This window comes from Sarcophilus harrisii, chromosome 1 (assembly GCF_902635505.1).
Source record: "Sarcophilus harrisii chromosome 1, mSarHar1.11, whole genome shotgun sequence".
Lineage (NCBI taxonomy): Eukaryota > Metazoa > Chordata > Mammalia > Dasyuromorphia > Dasyuridae > Sarcophilus > Sarcophilus harrisii.
The window spans coordinates 583,656,532-583,679,321 of NC_045426.1; the positions used below are offsets into that span (position 1 = coordinate 583,656,532).

Below are 22,790 nucleotides of genomic sequence, written 5' to 3' on the forward strand. Positions count from 1 at the left end.
ATTTATATGGCTTTAATGTTTGCAAAATGTTTTATAAATATTATCTCATTTTATCCTCATGATAACCAGGTTCTAGTATTATCTTTATTCTACACTTGAGAAAGCTGAGGGAGACAGGGGGTTAAGAATTTTGCCCGGGGTCACAGAGCTAGTAAGTATCTGAGCCCAAATTTGAACTCAGGTTTTCCTGTCTCCAAGTCCAGCTCTCTATTCACCTTGCTACCACTATTCAACAAACATTTATTTATTTTTATGTTTTTATTTATTTAATATTTTCCCCAGTTCAATTCAAAACATTTTTTACCATTTGTTTTTAAATTTTTTGAGTTCCAGGTTCTCTCCCTTATCCCCACCCACAATTAAGAAATCATGTGAAATTATACAAAACATTTCTATAAAAATCAAGTTGTGAAAAAAAGACATAGATCTCCCACCCTAATGAAAATTAAAACTCTCAAGAAAAATTAAGTTAAAAAAAAGGAAAGAGAGAGAAGGAGAGAATGCTTCAATCTGTATTCAGATACAATCAGTTTCTTCTCTAAGTATGGATAGGATTTTTCATCATAGATTCTTCAGAGAAGTCTTAGATGATGCTTTACGTACTGTTTGCTCTGAGAAAAACACTAGACAAACAAAAGCTATCTCCAAGAATATACAAAACTAGCTATCTCTCTCCCTGAAAGACTTGGTTCTTCTCAGCAATTCAGTGATCCAAGGCAATTCCAATAAATTTTGAATGGAAAACACCATTCATATCTAGAGAAAGAAGTATGGATACTGAGTGTGGATCAACACATACTCTTTTCACTCTTTTTTGTGTTTTTTTTTTGGTCACAGTTTTTTATTTTGCTCTAATTTTTTCTCCCAACATTAGTTCTTGGAGTCATATGGAAATATATAAAAATTGAATGTACATGCATAACCTAAAAAAATTAATAATTAATTTTAAAAGAGAGAGAAAAGTTCCATATAGACAATGAGAGTTTCCAGATGTTTCTGTTTGTAAATCGCATTGTATTTACTGTATCAATTTCCAGAATACTGCAGTGCTTTCTAAAAAAGGATACATAATCATTCCAAAGATTTTAGTCTAACCATTCATAGCAGAAAAAACAGGAAGATGAATATTCTTATTATTTTCCTGTTTTGAATTAGTGGGGCTGTTAAAAATTTTATGGGGTAGAGATTATAGAAATATATTTATTTGATTTGTCATTTACTAAGTAAAATTAATTTATACCAGGATTTGAATACTATCCCCTAGTACCATTAGAATAGTAATGTATATTTATCAAATCCTGGACTATAAAATTTCTCATATTTGGGCATAGATTGGAGCATTCCAAAATATCCGAAGTCTGAAATATACTTTTCCAAAGTTAGAAAGAAAAAGATGAAATGAATTAGAGGAAAAACTCTATAGGCCAATGTGATTTATGTACAAAACCAAATTTAGAATTTATACACAAAAGAAAAAATATGTTCACTTCAGTCTGACAAAGAACATTTACATTTTTGAAAAACACACTTTTCCCATAGACTTCATTCAGAATTGTAGCCATATCTGACTCTGAATATATCCTTTTACAGCTAAATGCATATATTCTAAACAATGGCTAAAGCAATACATCTTTTTAAATGTCCAATTTATTAAAAATACAACTCACAAAAATTTCCATTATATTTATTAGAGTTTACTCTCTTGCAAACAACACTTGGCTGTTTATAATCTGGGGTCAACAATTCCTGGAATGAGGGGAAGCATTCATCTTCTGTCATAGTTCTTTACAGAGGAAACACAGCAAATCACAGCACTAAATTATACCAAATTGCCATTTCTGTGCCTTAAACCTACTATTTTCCATGTTCTCCTAACCTCTACCTCTTAGAATAATCTGCTTCCTTCATGACTTGTTCAAGTGTCACCTTTTACAGAAAGTACTTCCTACTCTATTTCCACCCTCCCAACTAGTAAAGCCTTTTCTTTTAAGGCTACTTTTCTTTCTGTCTATCTATCTATCTGTCTGTCTGACTGTTTATCTTTTTGTCTATCTACTCATTCTTCCTTCCATCAATTCATTATCCATCCATCCACCTACCCACCCACCTATCCATTCATCCTTTTGTCTCTTTGTCTCTGTCTTTGTCTCTCTCTCCTCTCCTCTTCTCTCCTTGAAGAACATAAGCTCCTTGAGAACAGGGACTGCTTTTGCCTTTTTTTCTATCCCCACAGCTTAGCATAGTGATATATTAATAAATTTATTACTTATTATTGAATGATTGATTCTTATTGTTTCTGCCTCTATCCTCAAACCAAATGTTCAGGGCCTTGAACTCTGAATATACTGATACATAGTGCAGATTAAAAAGAATACCAAATAGACCATTAACTAATTCTGAATTCTTGAGTCTTATTTTATACAAAAGGACTCTCCTTCATTGACAGATTTATTCTGTTGCTTCATCATAGTACGGAGACACAACTGGGTTTTGCCAAATGCAAAAGGAGCCTGCTGTATGAGCACAAGCCTTTTGAAATTCTTAAGGGATCATCACAAGAAGACTTGCCATTTGTATATTGATTTTGTTTGGCCACAGCACCTATTAAGATCGTTTATTAAGAGAGCTGTCATGTAGGTCAGTGGACTATCCACACTGAATAATGAGAACAATGTAGTATTGGATTTGTATTCAGATGCCCAAGGTTCACATTTCGGCTCTGCTACTTACTCCAAGGTATGACCTTGAAGATGAATGAATTTATATCTTCCTCATTGATTTCCTCATTGATAAAAATGAAAGCACTGGATTAGATCAAAGACTCTTAATTTGGACCCCATGACCTTTCTTTTTTTAGCAACTCTATATTAATTTAATTAATTTATTTTGTGATCCTATGTAATTTATTTTATGCATTTAAAAACAGTATTTTGGGAAGTAATCCATTAGATTTACCAAACTGCCAAAGGGGTCTATAACACCAGGATTATGATTCTCTGGACAGGATGATCTCTAAGGTTTCTACAGACTTACAAAATATGTGATCACTTGCTCTCATGAAGTCCTTATAGTCCTTTGATCTTTATGCTGAAAATATAAAAAGTATCTATGATTTTATCAGTTTAGGGGAGATCCCAGTGTGGTAGTCCTCTCCACAATGCATATCACAAACCATTTATGACTTGGGAAGCTGCTTTGACTAATATGTTTTGAAGTTTGAACCTTTATTCCAAAGACAGCCATTAAAATTTTTTGATTGAAGTAACTTTTGATGATTTGAAAATAATGTCACTGGGGCTATGTTTTAGAAATATTAAGATGGCAACACTATTAGAGGGAGGTTAACTAGAAAACTGGAGAAGTAATTCAAGAAATGACTAATGAGAGTCTAATTAAAGTGATGGTATTAGAAATTAAATAATGTCAGTTAAAAACAGTTAAGAAGCAAAATCAATAAGAACTTGTAACTGATTTGATATTAGAGGTAAGATTGTTAGTTAAAGAAATTCAAGATGGCTCTGAGCTTTCTATTCTCTAGGTTTTATTGGTACCTCAAACCAAACACATCCAATATCAAAATCAAAATCTGAAACCAATTCCTCCTGCCTTTCCCTTTCTCCTAATGACATTACCATTGACAAAAATGTAAAAGTCATTATATGTTAACTTTGAAGTGATGGCAACCAGACCACTGGAAATTTATACCAGATCTCAAGAGAGAAATTCATTTGGAAATCTGGATTTGGGAGTCAGCTGGGTAGATAGTGCAAGACTTGTTGAGACTTGAATGAGATAGAAAAGAGAAAAGAATTGAGTATAAATACTGAAATTTATGGTCTAAAAGAAGAGGATAAGGGATTCAGGAAAGAAATAAAGAGTAATCAGAGCAGCAGGAGAACATAAAGAGTTCTCTGTTGAAGGAAATTTTCATTTCTTACCAAGTACCTTATTTGGTTTTAACAAACCATCATCATGCTCCCTCTGACTAGGAAAATCTCATCACTAGAAAACTCATTATACAGATTAAATCAGTTCATCAGAACCTTCAGTTTTCTCTGTCCTTTAGAGGACAGAAGTTAGAGGATTGGAAGGTAGTACCAAAAAAAATTTAATCTCCCCCCAAAGCTCCTATTCATAGAGGGCTCAGAAGCACAGAGAGCTTTTCATTCCCCATCAGTCACAGTTTGGATTGACTTCATTATGACTGTACCCAAATATCTTTTGTCTTTTTTTGTATCCCCACAGCTTAGTATAGTGACATATTAATAAAGTCATCTATCTATTTTTCTATCATCTGCCTAATTATCTCTCTGTCTACCTATTTATCAATCATCTATTATCTATGTCTACTTACCTATTAATCTTTTATCTATCTACTTACTAATCATATTTTTTTCTGCCCCTTTGTCTGTGTCTGTTTTTGTCTTTTTTCCTATCTATACCTATCTATCTATCTCTCTCTGTCTCTCTGTGTCTCTTTCTGTATGTCTGTCTCTGTTTTTGTTTCTCTCTCCCTATCTATACCTATCTACTTACCAATCATCTATCTACCTACTTACCAATCTTCCATCCATCCACCCATTCATCTATTTATCTACCTAAATTGAAATTAACTTACATCTACCTGGGAAAATCATAGAACCTTGGTTTCAATAACTGTTAAGATGAGGATATTAATATTAATACCACCTATTTCAAAGGGTGAAAATCATTCAGCTATATATTAGATAGAAGACTAATTTCTGTGAATCAGGAAGATTCAGGTCCAAATACTGGCTCCATCTTATATTGACTGTTTTATATTGGTCAGGTCACTTTATCTCTTATTTTTCCAGGCAACTTTCTAATAATCTTAGTAGCAGAATAACTTCAGACCTGCACTGATGTATGAGTTTCTTCCTGAGAAATTCCCTTCACCAAAGAATTCATATTCTTGGATAAAAAGACAAATCTGAATGAGTGGTAGTTAGAAACTGCTATATATTATAAACTTCTATTGCTAAGGTCCCTATTAAAAGACAAGTCAGATAGACATCTAGAGAGTAGTGATCTCTGCAAAAGGAGATTGTTGACCCAGTTTACTTTTGCCTGTAGTTGACAATTTAAAGCAATGTTCTTAATGAGATGACTGATGCCAATTCCAATGATCTTGTGATGAAGAGAGCCATATACACCCAGAGAAAGGACTGTGGGAACTGAATGTGGACCATAACATAGCATTCTCACTCTTTTTGTTGTTGTTTGCTTGCATTTTGCTTTCTTACTCATTTTCTTTCCTTTTGGATCTGATTTTTCTTGTGCAGCAAGAAAATTGTATAAATATGTTTACACATATTGGATTTAACATATATTTTAATATGTATAACATATATTGGATTGCTTGCTATCTAGAAGGGGGAAGGAGGAAAGGGAAAAGGGAAAAATCTGAAACACAAGGTTATGCAAGGGTCAATGTTGAAAAATTATCTGTGCATATGTTTTAGACAGCTTTCATAAAAAAAATAATAACAATTAAAAAAAAAAAACCTGGATGGTTCTTCTAAAAAAATAAAGCAATGTTCTTACTCCTAGTTACTAGGGAAAAACCTTAGTGATCACATGGTCACAACAACGGTGATTGGCCACTATTACATCACTTTAGTGGTACAGCACCAAGCCTGGAGTCAGACTGAGTTCAAATCCAGCTTCAGACATTTACTATCTGTGTGACCCTAGGCAAATCACATAATCCAGTTTGCCTTACTTTCCTCATTTGTAAAATAAACTGGCAAATCATTACAGTGTCTTGGCCAAGAAAACATCAAATAGGTTCACTATATAGCTGGACATGACTGAAACAACTAAACAAAAACAAGAACAAAGGTTGCTTTAATGCTCTCAAATCTTCCTACATGGGGCAGGACCTTCTGATCCATCCCCGAGAGACAAAAATGGATTCTTTCTCCTCTAATTCTCAAATATCAAAAGCATTATGTTTTCCCCCTAATATCATAATTTAGAGTTAAATATTTACCACTGGCCAACTATGGTGATAGATTTCTATAATTTACACTATTCACTGAAGGCCACACAGTCTCCTGTGTTCTCATACAATTAACATTTCTGGATCTCAGTTCACTTTTCAATAACATTTCAAGAGGTAGCTTTTTTTTTCCTGAGGCAATTGGGGTTAAGTGACTTGCCTAGGGGCACCCAGGTAGGAAGTGTTTCGTGTCTGAGGCCAAATTTGAACTCAGATCCTCCTGACTTCAGGGCTGTTGCTCTATCCACTGCACCACCTAGCTGCCCCAAAAGTTGCAGCTTTTAAACTTGAAGATCAGACTTTGAATCCCAGTTCTGTGACTTGCTACCTGTGTGATCTTTGGCAAGTTTTTTAATCTTTCCAAGCTTTTGCTCATTTGTAAAATGAAGGGGGGAGAGTAATGACCTCTAAGGTCCCAGAGGTGTGCTGATAAATCTTTAACAACTGGCTCTCTGAAAAGAATTACATATTTTTATAAATATTTTCTCAATAATCTTTTATTAAATTTACATAGTCAGCAAGACAATAAATTGAGTCCTGGTTTGTAGTGTTTACTAATTTCCAAAGTATAAATGCTTACACTGAAAATTTAGTAAATGACTTTCATGTATCAGTTCAAGCTGGCCACAGCATATCCCTAATACTGGTTTTAAATTGTGGACCTCAAGACATTAAATTTAGCTACTTTTTTGATTCTAGTGTATTCCCCCCCACTATCTCTGCCATTTCTCCTTTCCCTTTCTACCTAATTTAATGGACCAGTTGGCAGAAGTAAAGCTAGCAAATTGGACTTTGAGAAATATACAACTCAGTTCAAATATGAAAAAGAAATAAGTTGAAAGTAGATTGCTTTTCAGACTCATTGTAACCTATAGGAGAAGAATAAGCAAATAAAATACTAAGGAACAAGATTTAAAAGAATTAAAACACATATGAACATTACTGTAGCAACAGCAAACATTTATTAAATGCCACCTGTATGTACCACACTGTTGAAGGCACTAAAGGAGACAAAGAGAGTTAGCTAAGAGAGGGCATTCTGGAGGGCCCTAGTTTAGTTATTTCATTTTCATTTCATTTTAGTCAAATCCCTTTTGCCTCTTAGAATCCCTAATTCCCTGCAAAGCTCATCTCAACTCCTACCTTGAACATGGAGTCTTTCTTGATTTCCCCAAAGCTTACTCCAACCATACCACAAATTATCTGTAATATATCTGGTTCATAATTACTTAGGCTATGTCATCTATTCCTTCAGGTAATCTAAGCTCCTTGAGACCAAAAGTCGTTTTTCATTTTTGATTTTGTATTGCTAGCTCTTAGTTCCTGATGTGGAATAGGTGCTTAATAAATGCTTTGTTGATTTTTTTTGATTAAAGTAGTCCTTCCTAATTAAAGCTTAGCTTAGTTCTCTTCTAAAGTGTAATCCATCTATCTTTCCTCTTAAGCTCCCAATCAATATGGATTCAGAAGTGAGACCAAAGCTTTGTATACACTGCAATTACATTGCAAGAGTCAGCTAATCAACTAACAGCAGAATTTTGTGTATAACTTAAATCCAGATGTTTAATAACTTTGAAATAGGTTTCCTATCAAATACTTGGCCTCCAAAATTTACATCAGAATTGCTTAATCTACACCTTATATTAAGGAAAATCTAGGTTGTTCCCAAATAAATATTTAATGAAGCCACAAAGACCTGGCCAGGAAGGACCAAATAGAAGAAAAGCTAAGCCGTTAAAGTTTCTTTTTCTGTTAACTTTCTCCCTCTCAACTGCCAATGTCAATGTAACAAAAGAATACATCATTTGGTTTTTGCTTATGTTCACTTTTAGCAAATATTTCATTTTTCCACATGTACGACAAGTCTAGCCCAGTTATTCATTAGATAAATCATTTTACAAAGGCTTTATCTCCTGATAATCAGGTAAAATGATGGTAAAGGCTAGAGCATTTCCCCAAAGTGGTCAGCCAACCAAACAGACTAGTTTTCTTTTTATGGTCCTTTAAAAGACAAGTAATCCTCTTATTTAAAATATTCATTTCATTCTTTTAAGACTCAGTTCCAATCCCTTCTTCTTCAGGAGGCCTTTCTTTTCCCCCCCAGTTGTCCTTTCCCTTTCAGATTACCTTCCACTTATTATATATCTTGTATGCATCTAGTTATTTATAGGTTGTCTCCCCATGTCTTAAAAGCTAGGTGGCTCAGTAGATAGAACTTGGGGCTTACAGTAAGGACAATTTGAATTCAAATTCAGTCTCATACACATATTAGTTGTGTAACTCTAGGCGAGTCATTTATCTTCTATTTCTCTTAATCTCCTGGAGAAGGAAATGACACCACTCCAGCATCTTTGTCAAGAAAAACATACAGAAAGCATGGGCCCTTAGAATGATATTTCCCTTTCAAGGAATCAATATTGTTCCTATATTGATAGAGAATTAAATATTTCTGGTAAGAGATTTCAGAAAGATTTTAATAAGAAAGTAAAAATTTCACCACTTCTTTTTAGTTTTTTTGTAACTTGGAAAATAAAAAGGTAGACAACTAACAACAAATTAGTTAGTCCTTTTATCCAGGAAAAAACCAGGCAGAAAAATTTCTTAACCTTCCTTTTATGACTTGGACCTCTTTTGCAGTCCATTGAAGACTATGAACCACATTTCAGCATTTAGAATTTAAAATAAAATATAGAGAATTAAAAACAAACCCGTTATACTGAAATTCAGTTATCAAAATATATATTTTTGAAAGTTCATGACTTCAGGTTAAGAACCATTGCTGTAGGCAAAGGATTCCACAAATATGCCTATGGTGGCTCCAAATATCAATTGTACCTCATGCAAACTCTTGTAGAAAAGGTATGAACTAGAGAGGAGTTTCAGGGGTGAGAGTAAAGAGAGACTCTTCCTAACAGCCACGTTCATGGTACTCAAAGATTGAAAATGGAAATTGAAACCCCATGTCAAAACATCAAGTCAAGCAAGGAACCCTCTCTTGCTCCAAACAGCCAAAAACAAAACCCACCTTCACTCCACAGGTGATAAGAAAGCATTTTTTGAATTTCGAAGATGTAAAAGATTTTTTAACTGACAATTTTAAAGAAGAATTAAGAAAAAAACTGAAGACTTACAAGATTTGGGCCCAGAGGTCTACAGCAGGCAAAGCTTTCTCCAATGTCAAGATGGATCTCACAACAGGCAGCTTGACAACCCTGAAATCAAAATCACTCATAATCAATAAATATTTTCTACTTGATCATTTGACAGAGAAACAAAAAGGTGAGGTAAGGGTGATAACTTTTTTTTTAACTTGGCTCTGCAAACAGGAAACAGGAAATATACCTATAAAAAGCACATACACACACACACACACATATACCAATAGAATTGACATTTTAGTTCTAAATGTTCTAGTGTGCATTTTTCTATGAGAGATTAATGGATACTGATCTGCCAAATAAATAAAAATTTAGTTTCAAAATGATTATAGGGCTTAATACCTAATAGACAAATGCCCAAAAAAAGTCCTTAGATTATAAGAATGGCATATTAATCACTAGTATCTCCCACCCCCTGTCCTTTATCGGAGTCAATCAACAGAAATTTTATTGATTAGAATAGAGAAGGGAAGGAGGTATTATTGATTAGACCCTACACTTGGGTGTAAGCTGTTGGGGATAAAAAGACAGATATAAAACATCTGACCTTGAAAAGGTTATATTATATTGGGGATTTCAACATATTCAAATAACTATAAGGAGGCAGTTTGGTGTATAGTGGATAGAGAACTAAACTAGAGATTAGGAGGATCTGAGTTTGATCTCACTTCAGATACTAGCTATATAACCCATTTAAGCTTTGTCTATCTCATTTTCCTCACTTATTAAGTAGGAATGGTAATAGCATCTATTTTACAATGCTATTGTGAAGATAAAAGGAAATAATATATGCAAAGCACTTTGTAAGCTTTAGAGAGTTATGTGAATGTTGTAGTTATTCAGTCATGTTTCAATCAAGTCAAGTCTGACTCTACACAGCCTTGTGGGGGTTTTCTTGGCAAAGATACTGGAATGGTTTGGCATTTCCTTCTGCAGCTCATTTTACACATGAGGAAACTGAGGCCCACAAGATTGAGTGACTTTCCCAGGATCACACAGCTGGTACATATCTGAAGCTGTATTTGAACTCAGGTTTTCCTGACTCCAGACCTACTGATCTATCCATTATCACCTAGTTACATATAAATGCTATTTATTACTATAAACACAGGGCTGGAGACTGAGTCTGATTTTGCAAGCATAGAGACCTTCCTGTAAGGACTGTCTCTTTAACACTGCAGATAAGTATCTTCTCTGCAACTCACAGTCATTAGTGAGCTGCCTACATCTTTGAGAGGCTAAATAATTTTCCCAGAATCACATAGTCAGTATTTGTCAAGGAAGCACTGGAAACCTAGTCTTCTTGGCCCTGAGGCCAGCTCTCTATCTACTAAGTAAATATGAACAAAATAAATACAAAATAAACTGTAAGAGGAAGCACAGTGAAAAAGCTTCATGTGAAGGTGCCCTTGTAGCTAACGAATAAAATAATAAATGAAGACCTATTTAAATTTATTTTTCCCCAAAGGCAAAATTCTTGCCAAGAGACCCACATATATTAATCTCAACAATTATTTGTGTCTATGAGAGAGAAAGAGATAGAGATAGAGAGAGAGAGAGAGAGGGGGGGGGAGAGAGAGGAAGAGAGAGAGAGAGAGGGAGAGAGAGAGAGAGAGAGGGAGAGAGACAGAGGGAAGAAGGGAGAGAGACAGAAAGACACACAGAAAGAGACACACACAGAGAGACAGAGAAAAACAGAAACAGACAGATAGAAAGGGAGGGAGGGAAGGAAGGAAAGAGACAGACAGAGAAACACAGAGAGACATAGAGAAAGGGAGGGAAAGAGAGAGACAGAGAGAGGGAAAGAAGAGAAAGGGGGGAAGAAAAAAGAGGGAAAGAGGGGGAGAGAGGGAGAGAGGGAGAGAGAGATGGAAGAATGGAAGGAGGAAGGGAGAGAGAGAAAGAAGGGAGAAAGAGACAGAGACAGAGAATTTGCAAAGGCATATAAGGACTTCGATTGCTTCAAATTACTGAGCTAATACCAGAAGGAGAAAAAAAATGATACAATTAAAAACTAGACTAGCTCCTTCAAAGACAAGAAGTATGGCTGAGGGGATTTTTCTTTTAGAGTATCTGACCGTTCTCAGCTCAGTGGGACTTATTTTTGCAAACAGCAGAGAAGGCAGAGGCTGGAGTATCTGTAATTTTCATCTCAAGACATGCATATTTTGATGTCATGCTTTTGTCATTCAAATCACATAGGCCAAATGGAGTTAGGGTGCTAATCACACATTCTTTGGTTTTGTTGTCTTTTTTTTCTACACTTGAAATTAGAAAGACCTGCGTTCAGGTTCTATGTCTGATACATACTAGCTCTGATCTTGTGGTTTTCTTGTACCAATAGTGAATTTTTCCAAGACACTCCATTTTGGGTAAGGACCCAAGCCAACCATTCCTCACTCTTTGGACTTAATAAACATCACTCATCTCCAGTTTCTCCTTCCTACTCCTTGAAGCACCATTTTATGTTGCTTTCTTCTATTAGAATGTAAGCTTTTTGAGGGAAGAGACTGTCTTTCTTTTTACTCAGGATGGTAACCTGGTATGTGTGTCATTTTCAGTCACGTCCAACTCTTTGTTACCCATTTGGGGTTTTCTTGGCAAAGATTCCTAGATGGTTCACAATTTCCTTCTTTAGTTTAGTTCATTTTACAAATGAGGAAACTGACTTACTTAGGGTAGCACATTTAGAAAGTGTCTGAGAAGAGACTTGAAGGAAGATGAGTCTTCCTGACTCCAGGTCTAGCATTCTACTACCTGTCTTTGACCTATATAGACAAGTTACTTAAAATCTCCAGGCTTCCCGGGGAGACTTACATGAACTAATACTAAACTAAGTGAGTGGAACCAAGAGAATATTGTACATAGTGTACATAGCAATAACAAGATTATGTGATGACTGTGGTGGACTTGGCTCTTTCAACAGTGAGGTGATACAGGACAATTCCAATAGGTGATAGAGAGAGTCATCTTTATCCTAAGAGAGGACTATGGGTACTGAATGTGGATCACAACATGGTATTTTCACCTTTTTTGTTGTTGTTTTCTTGCTTTTTTCTTTTTCATATTTTCCCTTTTGATCTGATTTTTCTTGTGCAACATGACAAATATGAAAATATGTTTAGAAGAATCACGCGTGTTTAATATATATAGGATTTTTGCTGTCCAGGGGAAGAGGATGGAGGGGAGTAAGGGAGAAAATTCTGGATCACAAAGTTTTGCAAGGGTGAATGTTGAAAATTATCTTTGCATGTATTTTGAAATAAAAAGCTATTATTAATTTTTTAAAAATAAAGAGAAAGAAAGAAAAGGAAGAAATTAAATTAAAAAAAACTAAAGTCTCCAGGTCTCATTGTCCACAAATGCAAAATTATGAAATTGTATTTATATGGCCTCTATGGAAATATGGACTATATGGCATTTAAGTGGTTCAATGAATAGTGGTTTGGAGCTAACGTTGGAAGACTTAAGTGTAGAAAAAATGGAGACAATGAGTATGAATATGTATTTTTTCCCCTAGGAGTTTGGTTGAGAAAAGAAAGAGAGATACAAGATGATAACTTGAGAGAACAATAGGGTCTAAGGAGGCGAGTTTTTGTTTGGATTTTTTCAAGGAGGGAAAAAATCTGAGTTTATTTGTAGGTATCAGGGAAAGAGTCAGAACAAAAGGAAAGAATGAAGATTAAAGAGATGACTGAGATAATAAATTTACTAAAGAAGGCAAAAAAAAAAATGGATGGGATTAGGGATACATGTAAGAGGATGACCTTGGCAAGCAAAAGGGTATCTTCTTCAACAGAGACTGGAGTAATAAAGGAAAGGCTGGGAGATGATGTCAAGCACTGGTAAGATGAAGAAATGGAGGAAAAATAGGAGCCTGTGGAGACTGATCTCTGTAAGGCAAGGTCTTTAGATGTAAGAGTCAATATAGAAGGTGATGTGGGAGATATATAGAGAGAAGAGAAGGTTTGCAATAATCATCATGGAGAGTAGGACAGAGAGTCAATTAGGGAGGAATAAAACTTTTTCCTCAACACAGTGAGGACTTGTTTGAGATTAGATAACATAAATTTGTATTGGATCCAGTCAACATATTGCTTGGCTTTCTTCAGTTCCATTCAGTAGCATATGAGCAGGATCAGAGGAGGAAGATGTTGGGAGTAATCCAGGATTGGGGTATAATATGGCTTGAATGGAAAATAGCACATGAAAATATGATGCTTAAAAGTAGAAGACAGTATGGAACTGAACTTTTTAAAAGTATGAGATTAAAAAGAAACAAAAATGAAGGCAAATCAGTGGCCATAGCCTTAGAAAATATAAAGAAAATAGAAACTACAATGAGGTGGAAGAATAATTTGGGATACATCAGACATAGAGAAAGAAAGAATGAGGAAAGATTGTGATCATTAAAAAGTAATTTCAGAGTTTTTGATTGCAGAAGTTGAACAATACTGGCTTGTGATGAAATGAAGGAAATGACCATCCTTGCATGTAGCTAAATGGAATGGACGAATATATCCATGGAAGTTGAGTACACCGAGGAACTGAGTGATCAAAGTTTATGGTGAAGTCTTTTCATATAAAGGCAAGAGTCATGGTGTCAAGGAAGACTTTGAGCCAGATAATGTTTTTAAGACTGAAGAATAAAGACCTGGAGGGCTGAGGAAATAAAAGCCACCAGCATCTAGACTGAAAGAAAAATTTAATAAAGAGAATGTCAAAGAAGAGAGTTATAATGGTAGACTAGTGAGTAAAGTAGGGGAGCATGAGAAATGATGTGACCATATTGAAAAATATGGCAACACATTCAATCTCACTGGGACAGGGAGAACTTTGTTAATTATGGAAAGGGAATTACAGAAGACATGTTGCAAGAGACAAACAGAACTGGAGTGTGTCACAAGAGGAATGATGTTGATATCAATGGTGCTGAGAAAATGATTAGTGAATTGAGAAGAAGGGATAGTTTATCTTTTGATAGGTAGAGATTCAATGACATTGTATATAGGAAAGTAAGAGGGAGTAGGAATTTACTAAACAAAGAGGAAGAGTCTGAGTAGAATTAGAACCATTTCTTTTGCACCTGTGCTTTGGGTGAAAATATTGATCAGGAACTCATTAACATGGGAATGATAAGTTTTTATTTTATTTTATTTTAATGGAACAAAACAAGCCCTTCTGTATTGCTATACACCTGAAAAGATAACTGCACATGAAACTGCAAATCCATCATGCACAACTTGCTATTCCTTCCAAATATAACAAATTTATTATACAAAATTTTTCTTTCCCCCATTGTCACCATTAGACAAATATCTACACACACACACACACACACACACACACACACACAAGTGTGGGTGTATGTATATAAACCCATTCTATACACAATCTATTTAACAGCTCTTTTTCTGGATACAGATTGCATCTTTCTTTGTATGACCTTTTAGATAATTTGATTATAATAGTCAAAATGACTCATTCACTCAAAGTCATTCTTAAAACAATATTATTGTTACTGTATACAATGTTCTCTTAGTTCTCCTCATTTCATTCTTCATTTTGTGCAAGCCTTTGTACAAGTTTTTCTGAGATCATTGAGCTCATCATAAAAAATGATAATTAAACCCAGAGGAGCTGATGAGGTCACTGAGAATATAAAAAGAGGAGAAAAATGGGCCCAGGATAGAGCCATGAGATCATCCCAATTAGAGACTATAATATGATGAAATGGAAGTGTATTTGTCTGTGAAAATAACATTAAAGAAGATGAATTACCATTTTGCTTGATCATTGCCTTCTAAGGACCAAGGACTTTTCCATCTGACTTGTAGCAGAAACCTCTTATACAGAATATCTAAAGCACTTAACAAAGCACATAACAGGTGCTTAATGAATGCTTGATTTTTTTCTTGCCCTTCTAATCTCTGTCTTTCCCCTCCCCAATTAGGGTGATTTCCTTGATGGTGAGGATTGTCTTGCTTTTCTACTGGTATTCCACAGGACTTTATACATAGTAAGTATTGAATAAGACCTTTTTCATTCATGCATAAATTAATTAATTCATTGAAGATGACCCAACAAAAGAGACCTAAGAAAGAGAAGGCAGATAGGAAGGTGGAGGGTCTATTCAATGATGATGTGTTTAAATTGCACTGAACCTTATGATGTGGGGATGGTCTATCCATTGGCACGTCTGACCATTAGCCCATTGTTCACCTGATTTTTGAATGTAATATATATTCCGTATCATCAAAATTGCCTCCTCATAGGTGCCTTCTGCTATGTCCTAAAGTGATATCAAAGAACTAAACATTTCAAGACCATTACTTTATAAACACATTAATTACTCTCTAGGCCATGAATGAAATTTAAAATGTGTTACCTTTTCTGGAAGCTGATGCTATAATAGGTAGAGATGAAAGGAAGCAAGGTCCCTCTCTCTTTAAAAATATGCATTTTCTCTCAAGTGAGAAACTCATGTGTGTATTCCAAATGTTTCATATTGTCCCAAATCCAATATATCAAAGTAAGATTAAAAGTAGATTAACATGCAATCTTTCAATAAGTATTAAAATCTATGATCATAACCAATTTCAATTGGGTGTGTGTGTGTATATATATATATATATATATATATATATATGCTCTTAAAATTTTCTAAAGTCATCTTATCTGAACAGCTTCCTTAAGTTGATATAACTCTCCTCCCTGCTTTCCAAATGGTCTATTCCTTCCTTCCTTTCTTTTCCTGTTCACTGAAAATAGCTATCTTTCAGTGCAGCAGCAAACTTCCTCTTCTTTTAGAAAAAGAAAATTCAGTTGCATGGTAGTAACCTGCTTTGTTAATCACCTTCCCCCATCCATGCTATTTGCAAAATGGAAAGGCAGCTTCCTGACCTCTGCTTTGGACAAGGAAAGAGTTATATATAGAGTGAGAGAGCAAACAAGCACTGTCAGAGCCTGTGTGTACCTGGGAACCTATATGGATATATCTGTGCCTGAAAATGAATAAAAGCAGAGCCATTAGGGAAATATTAAATGGCTTGGGAGAGCATCACAGGAAGTTAAAAGTAGTCATGCTAGTTCCTTTCACCTCACCACTTACCCTCATTCCAAATATATCAGGAAATCTCTGGGTGGAGTTTCCCAATTTGTTAGTTCTGAACTCCTCTACTTGAAGGACTACATATATTGTATGGCTTGATGGCAATTCTTTTGCTGCCAGTTCTTACCAAGTTAAAAAGAGAATCTTCCTCCAACCTTATTCAACTCAGCTTCCTCTTTCCTTTCCTACTGAGCAATGAAGATAAATTATTACCATTTTAATAATAATTAAAATGTCAATTTAATAATAGCTAGCATTTACAAAATGCTTCAGGGTTTGCAGAATGCCTTGTACTGTAGGTGTTATTTGATTTCTCACTATGACTTTGGGAGATCGGTACTATTATTATCCCCATTTTACACATGAGGAAACTGAAGCAGACATCAGTTATATGGATTGTCTGTGATTACACAGCTAATAAATGTCCAAGGCAGAATTGGAACTCAATTTCCTGGATCCAAGTCCAACATTCTATCCACTGTACTACCTAGCTACTCCCAGAGAATGCATCAACAAGAGGAAGCCAAAATTAACCCTGAAATGACTAAAGAAAGGGGCAGGTGGCTGGGGGAGAAATGATCAATGTTGGACATTAATGCATTGTTGGTGAAAATTATGAACTGATTCAGCCATTCTGCAAAGCAGTTCGGAACTATGACCAAATAGCTGTAAAATTATGCAATACCACTATGATGCATGCGTCCCAAAAGAGATTTTTTTTTTAAAGAAAAGGACCTAATATATCAGCTCTTTTCCCTGGGAAAAGAATTGGAAATTGAGTCAATGTCATCAAATGGGGAATGACTGAATAAAATGTGGTGTGTGATTATGATGGAATATTATTGTTCTATCGGAAATGCTCTCAGAAAAATCTTGAAAGACCTCCATGAGGAAGTAATAGCAATGTTGAATGATCAGCTGTGAATAACTTTGCTGCTCTCAGTAATATAGTAATACAAGATAATTCCAAAGGATTTATGATGGAAAATGATATTCATACCCTAAAAACATTTGATTGTGTTTGAATATAGATTAAAATATGCTTTTTAAACTTTATTTTTCTTGATTTGGAGGGAAAGAAGGAGGAGATTTATGTTTTCTTTCACCGTCTGACTTTTATGGAAAAAGTTTTGCATAACTTCACATATGCCTTCTCAGTGAGGGTGGGATTTGGCCCTCTGCCAGGTTCCAGGTCCCTTATTTTGTTTTCTTAAAATATAGCAAAAGGGGAATAAAAATTAGTGGAAGAAGTCACAAGGGAAACTTCTGCTATGGACTTAATTGTTAATAAAGAGAAACTGGTTCCTAATAATGAAATAATAAGACATCTGAGAAGTGATCACTCTACCTTAGAACTTCTGACAAGGAAGGTTTAAATCCAGGAGTAGTGTGACATGAACCCTAGATTCAGGAAAGCAGATTAAGGAAAGGACAGGTAAGTATCTAGGTTTCATTGTTCTCATCTATAGAATGAAGAGGCTGGATTGGATGGCCTTTACAAGTCTTTTCCAGCTCCAAATCTATGATCCTATGTCCCATTAATTATTTTTTACTCTACAGTAGAAAGTCAATATCAAAAAAGAAGCTTTTGAGAATGAAATCTTTTGTGTATGGATTGCATGAGATATGTGCTGAGGCTTCTTTTAACTCTCAAATTTTGAAATTCTGTGAAATTCTGAAGACGCAAAGAAAAACAAATCTTATAAAGGAGAAAAAGAAACATTTTCTAGAGACTGACATGATTGCATGGATATCTCACTGAACAACTTAGATTATTTTTAAAAGACATATAGAGAAAATGAAAGCAAGGAAAGATATTTGAGAATTAATAATAACCATCATTATAATAATGACTGGCATGGTTTTTTAAGAATAGCATCAGAATTGTTAGAACTGAAAATGGTTTGAGGCAGGTGATAAAAAAAAAAAAGCTTTTTAAGCTATGTTAGAGACAAGAGAAAGAGCAAAGAAAGCGTATCACAGACAAGGTAGATAATATAACAACTAAGGATAATAATGGATAATGAGAAAAAGGATAGGATTACTGAATTATTATTCTGTATGTTTTCTGTCAAGGACAGTGATATTAAGACTGAGAACGATGAAATTAAAAAAAAAAAAAAAAAGGATTAGCACAGAGTTGCTTGCCATCTACTATCACTGCTAGCACAACGCATCTCATCCTTGATAATCATAGAAGATTCTTCAATTTACTGTGAGAGCATAAATGACCTTATGTCTCTAATAAGGACATTCTCCCCAGATGACTGACATTTTTACCAACTACAATTTAATCCTATTTCCTCTTTCTCCATCATTGGTGAAAAAATTCCTTATCATTTCCTTGCTTGTCATGCTTACATAAACATCTTAGCTAAAAAAAATTTTAATATTTATTTTATAAACTTCTGGAAGAAACATTTGGATTAGTGACTAAAATGGTAAATTTTCATCTTGATGGTGAGTGTTGTGTAAAAACACTTTGCCTAGCTTTGCTTTAATTAATGGTGAAAGAATTTGGAAGCTAAGGTCTAGCCAAGTCAATTCAAATCAATAAGCACTAATTTAGCACCCATTATGTGCTAGGCTCTCTACTAAATGCTGAAAATACAAAGATAAACAAAATTTCTAGCTTTTAAAGCCTAAAAATGATCACTTTTAAAGGCAGAGAACATGTAAATTAGTATTCATAAACAAACCATATGTAGGATACTGGAAGTATTCAACAAAAAGAAGGCATTAGCATTAATAGGGATTAAGATAGGCTTCTTGCAGAAGGTGGAATTATCAGCTAACATCTGAACAATGAACAAGTGAGAAGATTTGGAGCTGTAGTTAAATGATGTGAAAGGTTTCATGTGTAAAAAAGATTAAATTTGTGATGTCTGATCCCAGAGGGATGAATTTGGACCAACCAGTACATGGAAGCTACAGAAAGGCTGATGTTGATTTAATGTCAGGGAAAGTTTTGATCTGAATTTTCTCTTGCAGCATGATGAATATGAAATATGTTTGGAAGGATTGTTTGATGTCTTGGGAGGGAGAAGAAGAAAGGGAGGGAAAAAATTTAGAATACAAGGTTTTGCAAAGGTGAATGTTAAAAACTATCTTTGCATGTATTTGGAAAAATAAAATACTATTAGGAAAAAATAAAACAGTAAAACTTTTTTTTCACAAAAACTTCTAAATAACTGGAAATATTTTCATTATTTTCTGTCAATCTGCACCAATATTTTAAATGAAGATACTAACAAAGTTATTCTAGATATATAATAAACAATGCATTTATTAAGGGAAAAAATATAAAAAGGAAAAAATCCTCCTTATAATTAGAGCAGTCACAAAGACTGATTAGTATTGTAATGAGTTTCCTATCTCTGGAAATCTCCAGGAGGGAACTGGAAATCACTTATTGTGTTATTTTAAAGGAGAATCTTGTTTTAGGGACATATTGGAGTAGATGGTTTCTGAGAATCAGTAACTTGATGAGTACTGCTTGGCCAGCAATGAGTATGGTGGGAGTGGAGGAGACAGAGCAAGGGAGTACTATGTTTCAATGACAAGGAGAAAGGCATAATCCCCCTCCCTTTCCCCTCTCTCCCTTTAACATACATATATTTGAAAGCACATGAATATACAAACACACCCATAAAGGACTGTTGATTCTCTCCTCCCACTGTGTGGCTCTCTAGAGGAAACCGTGGCTTTACTTCCAGCCTCAGAGCTTTATTCCTTTCCCCAACTCCACCCCCAACTTCCTGTACACTATTTCTGAACTAAGCATCTACTACTAAAAGACTTATGCTTAACAAATCTTCAACCCCAATATCAACCTCATCCCCCATGACAATGCTGCAAGACTAATAATTGTTATCAAGAAACAGCATTTGTCTCATTTTTAATAATATTTATTAATTGTCTATTATGTATAAGGCATTCAGCTAGATTAAGGAACAGAAAGAGAAAAAGTATAAGGTTTGGTCCTGTCCTCAAGGAGATTATATTCTATAGTTTCAATAATCATGAAACAGTTCCTTCTGCTGGTGGTTAGGGAGGAACACTGATCTGTGAAAAACTCAGGCATCTCTATAGCTGCTCTCCTAGGAATAAGGTTCACTCTTAACTCTCTTGCATGAGCCAATAGCCCTAGCTAGAGAGAACCCTAGGCTAGGATGACCCTATGTAAAATTCTAAAGTTGGTCTCTCAGATCTTCTCAACTCCATTTTAGGGCCCTTCTGCCTATATTGCAGTATCCTCTCATTTTGTTCCTTGACTAATCTATGTATAGGAGCATAGTCCCAGTTGTAATAGAATTGTCCCAAGGAACAGAAAGTTGAGTTCATATTCATCTCAAAGCTTTGTCTATGTTAGGTCAAAGGTGTTGGGGGGGATTCAGAGATAGATAGACAGATAGATAATCTGTCTCTTGTGGTATCTGCTTTTCTGCTTTCCTGTTTATGAGAAACTACTTTTTGCCCATGAATATGATAGTGGTACATCTCTCTTGCTTGTGAGATGCTCAAATGGTATCAGTTTCCATTCCATTTTCCATGTATACTTTCTCATTGAAATAGGGATAGTATATCTAGTCTCTTTAGAGAAAGTAAAACCTCCTCCTAGGTCACAATGGAAAAGGATTTGGTAGCTGTCTAATTTTCTGTTACATAAAAGGGGGAACAGATGCATAAACAAATAGGAAAGAAATGTCTCTTAAAAATCTAACTGGTTCAGGGATAAAGACTTGAACAACTCATATAACTTCTCAGATGCCAAAGACATAAAGATCCAGTAGCCTAGAAGGACTACCCACTTTCATGTGAGTCAACATACCCTTTAGCTTAGGTGTATTCCATAGGAAACTGTGTAGAGGTTAAGGGGAATTGCATCCTATTGAACCACTGTTATATCCTTGATGAGGATCTGAATAAATAGAAGCAGATTAGGTTATAAAAAGTTTTGAATGGCAAATAGAACATTTCGTATTTGTTTCTGGAGGTTAACCAGGGAGCCATTAGACCTGTGTTTTAGGAAAATGACTATAGTGACTGAATGGAGAACTGAAGAGAAAAGATTGGAGGTAAGCTGACCTACCAGCACATGTGAAGTAATGAGAGCTTGCACTAGGATGAGGAAAAGTATAGTCTAAGAGAGATGTTGCAAAGTGATGATGCAGGTGTAGGCAACAGTTTGGGGAGAGTGAGGAATCTAGCACCTGAAGGAAAGGGAAGATGGTGTTGCCCTGTAAAGTAATAGGAAAGGTAGGAGGGGTGAGATTTAGGGGGAAAATTATTGAGTTCTGCTTGAGATATATTAAATTTAAGCTATCTTCTGGACAACCAATTCCAAATGTCTAAAAGGTAATTAGAGATATAAGATCGGAGGTCAGTATAGAGCTTGGGGGCATGAAAAATAGATTTAAAAATCATCAACTTAGAATAACTTGTGGTATGTAAATGTAATGGAATATTATTGCTTTATAAGAAATGATGTGCAGGCTGATTTCAGAAAAGATTAGAAAGATTTACCTGAACTGATGTTGAAGTAAGCAGAATTAGTAGAACATTGATATAATATTGTCAAGATTGTATGATAATCAACTATGATCGGCTTAGATATTCTCAGCAATACAGTGATCAAGACAATTCCACCATCCACACCCTGAGAAAGAACTCTAGAGACTGAATGCAAATAAAAGCATTCTATTCACATCTTTTTTGTCACTTTTTTTCTTTCTTGTGACTTTCCCCTTTAGTTCTGATTTTTCTTTCACAACATGACTAATATGGAAATATGTTTAAAATGATTACACACATACAACATACATCAGATTGCTTGCTGTCTTGAGAAAAGGGGAAGGAAGGGAGAGAAGGAAAAAAATTTGGAACTCAAGATCTTACAAAAAATTAATGTTGAAAACTAAAATAGTTAATTTATTGATTGACTAATTTAGAAAAGAAAAAAGAAAATCATCAGCATAGGGATTGTGATTGAATGAGAGCTTATGAGTTATCAAATGAAGCAATATTGAGTGAAAAGAAGAGAGGGTTCAAGACAGAACCTGAGGGATACCTATGGTTAGAGGGAGGTATTTGGAGGAGAATACAGCAAAGGAGACAGAAAAGGAACAATTAGATGGGTAGGAGGAAAGCCAGGAGAGAGTGATATCCCAAAAACCTAGAGAGAAGAGAGAATCAAGGAAGAGAGAATGATCAACAGTACAAAGGCAAAAGAAAAAAATCAAGGAGAATGAAGATTGAAAAAAGGACATTGGATTTGACAACTAAGAGACCATTAGTAACTTTGAAGAAAGTAGTTTGTGTATAATGATGAAGATGGAAGCCAGATTGTCAGGGATAAAGAACAGAGTGAGAGGACCCAAAGTGGAGGCAGCTATGTAAATGACTTTTGTAGAGGACTTTAGCTACAAAGTACAGAATACATTTAGCATGATAGCAAACATGGAAGGATAAAGTGAGGTGGGTTTTTTTTTCAGGATGA

General features: G+C 35.0%; 1 protein-coding gene across 1 annotated transcript in view; it reads right to left on the reverse strand.

The window, feature by feature from the left end:
* NCALD (neurocalcin delta) overlaps nucleotides 1–22,790 on the reverse strand; it is a 382,750-nt gene that overhangs the window by 218,137 nt on the left and 141,823 nt on the right. The window contains exon 3 of the mRNA XM_023496426.2: nucleotides 9,154–9,234. The gene's annotated coding sequence lies outside the window, so the exon portion shown is untranslated. The remainder of the gene's footprint in view (nucleotides 1–9,153; nucleotides 9,235–22,790) is intronic.